The sequence below is a fragment of the Mytilus trossulus genome, chromosome 13 (assembly GCF_036588685.1).
Source record: "Mytilus trossulus isolate FHL-02 chromosome 13, PNRI_Mtr1.1.1.hap1, whole genome shotgun sequence".
NCBI classification, from domain to species: domain Eukaryota; kingdom Metazoa; phylum Mollusca; class Bivalvia; order Mytilida; family Mytilidae; genus Mytilus; species Mytilus trossulus.
The window spans coordinates 3,440,138-3,446,805 of record NC_086385.1 but is presented as its reverse complement, the minus strand read 5'-3'; the positions used below and the strand labels follow the sequence as shown (position 1 = coordinate 3,446,805).

Here is a 6,668-nt window from a genome sequence, read left to right as displayed (position 1 = left end):
TTAACATGTCACTTCCATAGTGTATACATCTAGGTAAGTAAAATGTGTGTCACAACTACTAGTTCTGTTTTGACGATTTGTTTACCTTTTTTAATAAGAAATTATCAGAAAATTTCAGGATTGTTACTTCTTATATAGACGTAGGAAGATAAGATATGAGTGTCAATGAGACAAATCTCCATCCACGTAACAAATTAATAAAGAGTAACTATTAACTTCAACATAGAGCATATATGTTTGCTATTTAAAAACAAGCGCGAGGTTTGACTAGCCGCAAAACCAGGTTCAACACCATTTGTTTTATTTAAATGTCCTGTACCAATTCAAGAAAATGGGTATTGTTATATTATAGTTCATTTCTGTGTGTATGACATTTTAGTGTTGTGTTTATGTTGTGTCGTAGTTCTCCTTTAATATTTGATGTCTTTCCCTGAGTTTTACTTAGTAACCCTGAATTTTTTTTCTTATTCGATTTATGAATTTTGAACAGCGGTATTTTGCTGTTGCCTTTATTTGAGTAGTGAAAAGATAGACAAACATAACAACTTAAAGACGTGTTAATAAATACCAAAACACATTTCATATTCTTTTACAGATTGCAACTGTCGTAAGTTCTCGTATTAATTATAACCTAAAAAACACCACACGTTTGATTATTTAATCTTAACACTTAACCTATTGTATAAATATAGATTCTCCCATTGCATCGAATATGATACAAGACAGATATTTTTTTGTTTTATTTTAAAAGCGAGGCTCGACGATTGATTTAATGGTAAATTTTAACTTTCGAGAGTGGATACATATCGTACTGTACAAGGTTTGATGGTGGAATCTGTTTCTCATATGATTTTAGACAATATGCAGAAATCTTACTTCTTCTTTTCGAACTACCTACAAAAAGCTGCGTTCTATCTATGTAATGTCATGAGGCATTGTCGTCACAATAGACATTTCAGAGGAGAGTAAGTTAATAGGACGTCATAATCAAATTCAGACCAGTGAATAACTCAGATTGACAAGTCGATTAAATAATGATAATGAACGGGTCAGGAAAAGGATAAATTTAATAAGAATGAGATAAATATTGTCTCTTAACCTTGAGGTCATGATTTCGAACCCGCATGTGTTACGTCTTCCTTGGTAATAATTGTCAGTTTTCTTGCCAAAGATCGTGGGTTCTTTCCGTGAATAGTGCTTTCTTCTTCAATAAAACTTTACTGTCTAGAAAAAGCCATTATCATTGTTACATCAATAAAAAAAACCTCAATAATACTATATTTGAACAAGGCTAGAATCATTCCATATGAGTCAATTTGATGCAATGGTAATGCAACAATATTTAATGCTGATTGCGCTGCAAACAGGCTTGTTTGGTGAAGGCACTAACACATTAAATTAAATTATCACGCGTATGAGAGGCTCTTCCGTATATTTCGAACAATCTAACACAAACAAATAAAAGTCCAAACAGGACAGGTAGAACCATTAAAATCCCTCACTTGACCAGAGGAATATAACAGTACACGTTAGATTCACAATGAACTTGCTTATACGGAAAGTTTGTGAAGGTAGAATCAGCTGTTGATTGGATACTGATGCAACGAAGACAAGACCAACAGTTATAACAAAAGATAATTTTTCTTTAAAATTATATTTTTGTTTTAAAGGAAAACGGTAACAACGTTACACATATAAAGTTTGGTATTCAACATGCTATAACTTCAAAAATTGTTTTTCATAAAAATAGAAAGATGATCCAATTGGTTCCAATGCTTTCATAAGATGAAAAGTAGTCCCTTATCTTTGAAAAACAACCATCTATTTCGATACAAGAATTCTACTAATAAACATCTGACTTATTTACTATGACAGTTACATGTGGTGGAATATTTAAGGGACCAGTTGGAAGTTTCACGTCACCGAACTATCCTTCTAAGTATTGTATTGATCAACATTGTTATTACAATATCACAGTTGCAGAAGGTTTAAAAGTAATGCTGAAATTCACTTACTTTCATTTAGAGGCGGGAATCAGCACTACCGGTCTGCCTTATGACTTTGTGCAGGTATATACATATTCAAATGATTATAAAAATGTTTAAAACATGCTTTTTAAGTTATATAATTGTATTCATGTATGTTTTGGGGATTCTAAACATTGATAGAAGACTTGTTTGCTATCAAATGTTTTATTTCTTTTTGCCGTATTTTTCTTTCTTTAAAAATTGTTTTATACAAATAAAAACAGAATAATCAAACCTAATCAAACCTAAAATCAAAATTAAATTAGAAGTCGAGAAAATTAGGTTATTGTAGTTAAAGCCGTCATCTTAAAAAAAACCAGCAACGAATTATAAAAAAAGTATGCAAAACCAGACACAGAAAGTAACAAATAAGAAGCATGCATATTTATTGTAATGAAAAATCGATAGCAATGCTCTGTTTTACATTATGTTATCGTCCAGTGGACAGTAGATGCAATGTGATACTAAAACATCATTATCTATTTATAATAAATGATTTTGATTAGATATATGATGGTGAGGTTAAAGCCGAAGCATTACTAGATACTTTGTAAGGCGGTCCTACTGAAGGAAAAGAATTTAATTCCACTTCCAATAAGATGATCATTCACTTCGTAACTGATGATCGTGACCATTTTCCTGGGTTCAGTGTCAGTTATAAAACCTTACAGTAAGTGACAGCTTACCCTATTAAATGCATGATATACACATTCAAATCAAATAGTTATATAAAAACCAGAAGCAGACTGAGCCTAACGAACCAGAAAAATCAATAAGCATGCTTGAGAATCCATGAGCATTAGAAGGTTGTGTCGTCCTGAGTGTGCCAAAGTATCGAATATCGTATAAAGTACTAAAATGTATCTCATAAGAGTAACTCGTCCCTTCAATATCATAATATTTGTTTTGTTCTTCTACTGAAAACATATATCAATGTAGAATTATACCTATCTTGTAATTAAAGTAAAAGTGAGACGAAATATACCAAAGGGACATTCTTACTCATAAGTCGGATATAAACTGTCAACGCTATGAGCACACAAACGAACAACAGACAACAATAGAAAACTAAAAACAATATATGGAACAGAATGTTATCAATTATTATTATTTCTGAAGTATATCCATTTTAATTGCAATGCATGTCTCTTTTGCAGATGATTCTCCTACACAAAATGCACCAAGTGAAAATAATACCAGAAAGGAGTTAAAAGAATACGTAGCCTGCAGCATACTTCGTTATTCATGATCAACAGTTGGAACTTTTTAGTTTTGGTTTTGAACATCATTAAAGATAATAAAAAAAAAGATGATTGTTAAACATACTCCCAAAAAGTTTTAAGTTATACTTAGAAAAAGAACCAACAAAATCCCCATACACAATTTCGTCCCGAAATTGATAAAGGTTAATATGAGGAAGGCGCTACCTTAAATGCCAGCTTTATACTAAGACAATGTCCTATGTATTGATGGTTGTTTGTTGTTTAACGTCCAGTTGCAAATATTTGATGCATGTTCAGAACGAATGTGGAAGGCTACACTAACGTATTGTTTATGTCTAAAATAAAGTTCAGATGGAAAATGTTTAGGGAACAAACATAGAACTTGAAAAGGCATGAGGGGTTATGCTATTTTTCCTGAAAAAATATTCTGATTCCAAAATTGATGAATAAAAAATCTGTTCAAGCATAGGACAAAACAAATATTTTGAATCCAGATCTTTACCAAAAATGATTTTATCTATCAGGTATGCAAAATAAATTTAACTTTTATATATCTAAAAACATAAAAACTTCCCAAACCGCACATATGTCAGTTTGTACACAGTATTTTTTTAGGTGATAATTATTATTAAGGTCATATTTGCCAATTTGACTGTTATGATAAACCTTAATACTAGTGTTAAATTTTGACTAAATAATTTTAATTGATATCGCTGAAGGGTTTCGGTAATAAAAATCTGACTCGAATAAAAAACATTTGTATTTCTGATCATCTCAAGTTTGTGAGTTCTACATAAATATCATGTACTATTAAATTCTGAGGCGGTTTTAGGCCATAGTTATTATATTTTTAATTTTACGAAATTTTTTGACAAAACCAATGGGAAGGAGGACGAAAAAAAACAAAAAAAAAAACTGCTGCTGCTGATTTTTTTTTTAATACCAACCGTCAATATCAAATATTTTTTTTTTTTATTTCACCAGGAGATTTTCTACTGTGTAACAACTATTTTTTCTTTTCTTGACAAAGTTTGAATTGAAAATCAATGTGCAACAGCTTACTAAATCATCAAGAGCATAAATTTAGATTCTTTCATGCAGTTATGAACTTTTTTTGCATGAAAAACACTGGGTTGGAGGAGAAAAAAAAATAAAAATCAATATTTTTAATTTTATTTTTTTTCCTATTTGGCAAAAATTAGGGTAGGAGGGTTCGTAAAAATAAAAATAAAAAAACTACGGCCCAATATGGTTTTATGTCCTTTCTTGCATATATTTGTTTTTGTTTATACATGTACATGATGTAGCTTACTTTTCAAGTTATTATATGACAGCAAAATAAAATTGAGAATGGAAATGGGAAATACAAGCATGTCAAAAATTTGCTTTCCAGTAATGCTTAATCATGTCATAGTTGTTTTCAAGAAGACACATTTGGTTTTAGACAATAACTTGAGTATAAGATAATGGATCTCCATGAAATTTCACTAGGAGGTTCAATACACAAAAGGAAGATTAGAATTGATTTTGGGGTTATGGTACATTATTATTGGGGATATCTTATTTTTTCATTTTGGGATTTTCTTCCAAAAATTACCTTATTTACATTGATTATACTTATCTAGTATATATATAGATACAACAAATACTGATTTGGAAGGAGATGCACTTAAAATAGGGCGTTTTTAATATTTTATCTGTAATTTGTGTATTTTTCCTATGATATGCACTTCTTGATAATGTCTCTGTGAGTATCAAGATAAAGAAAATATATTTGGTAATTATATATTCACAATTGACATGCGCCAGTGCGAGGCAAAAAGGATCTTCTTTCCCTTTAATTCCAAATATTGCACAAGATTTTTTTCTCTCACAAAAACACATGAGTGGTAAATAAAACACTTGTCATTGTTTGACACTTTCAGCAATAAAAATTTAGTTTAGCCTGTTTAAATGTTTCACTGATTGTATGAAAATTATAACAGAAAATGTACAAAACTCTTGATAAAATTGCATTATCTGCAGATTTATTGATAACTTTCCTCAAGATATATTCACAAGGACATAGAACTAACATATTGTATTGAAATTGAAAGGGGGGGTTTCCAGGGGTCAGAACCCCCCTTTTTTTGGCCAATCAATGCATTTGAATGGGCCCCCCTCCCCCCTTTGTCCTGTGTTGGGAACCCCCCTTTTTAAAAATTGCTGGATCCGCCCCTGTATTGTCCATGCTATTCTGATCTGAGTTTTTATTCATACATACATGTATACTGGCATGGCTGGTGCTGTTTCAAGTTGTCTTCTTTTTCGGTTTCTTCAGAAGTATTTGTTTAACCTGTTCGGTCACTATGAAGTGTTACAATTCTTATTTAGACGCAACACATAAATAGTGACCAAAAAGGTACTGCTTTCACATGAGAGAAGCTACAAAAAAAATTAAATGTACACATTTTCAATATTTTTGTAGGACTTATTATCATATGAAATTAAGGAGATATGTAGTTAGAGACTTCTGCTGAATAGAAATATTTGGGTCTACCTGCTACCTGTTTTCAAATTAGTCCATATTGAAGTTTAAAGGATCCAAAATTAAAATATGTTTGATTTCAACTGACAAAAAAAATTGTGTTATTTAGGGACAACATCAAAAGTTTAATGTAGGATAAAAAACTTAATTCAGATAGTTTTATTTACTGACCCCCCATCCCCCCTCTTAACTTAATTTGGTAAAAATTGATTGACCCATATGGATATATGTAAAATCAATGTAGGTTAAACAAAACTTGCAGCAAGTTTAACCTCCCACCCCAAAATTATTTGAAATCAGTTTTTTATCCTTCATTGATCTTTTGATGTCGACTCCCTTATATGCTCAATATACATCTGCGGTCGTATCAGGCTGTGCATGGCAAAGCATTTTATTGCCTTTAAGTTTGTACTTTTTTGTTTGTTTTGGTCATGAAAATAAATTTGCAGTTCTGTTGTGAAGTTGCTAACATGAAAGTACACAAATTGAATCTATATTGTTTTTTTCACCAACTTTTTCTATGAACCAGACAAAAGTTTATTTTGTGCTTATTTTTTAGAATATCCTTGTTTACAATATAGTTACACGGTCACCAATTTAATTTTGAGTTCATCCAGAGTCATAGAAAAATGGGTTTCAACTGACCTCCAAACATTCCATGATTCTGTAATGAGGTCAGTACCCAAATTTCATACATCATTACATTTTATTTCAAATCCTTAAAACTGGAATTAAACAAATATTTTGTTTTATTAATTTATTTCTTCAAATATTTCAATAAATTTGACATTATACCATGCTTAAACTTTATGTTTTGAAGAAAAGGATGCTGGTAACAAATTTAATTTACTCATTTTAAGAAGATGATATTTAGATAACTTCACATGGTGA

General features: G+C 30.7%; 1 long non-coding RNA gene across 1 annotated transcript; it reads left to right on the top strand.

Moving 5' to 3' along the window:
- Positions 1 to 1,830: 1,830 nt before the first annotated feature.
- On the top strand, positions 1,831 to 3,269 carry LOC134695470 (uncharacterized). The gene is made up of 3 exons (XR_010102772.1): positions 1,831 to 2,069; positions 2,534 to 2,697; positions 3,185 to 3,269. It is a non-coding gene; the product is annotated as an uncharacterized LOC134695470 (long non-coding RNA).
- Positions 3,270 to 6,668: the final 3,399 nt, after the last annotated feature.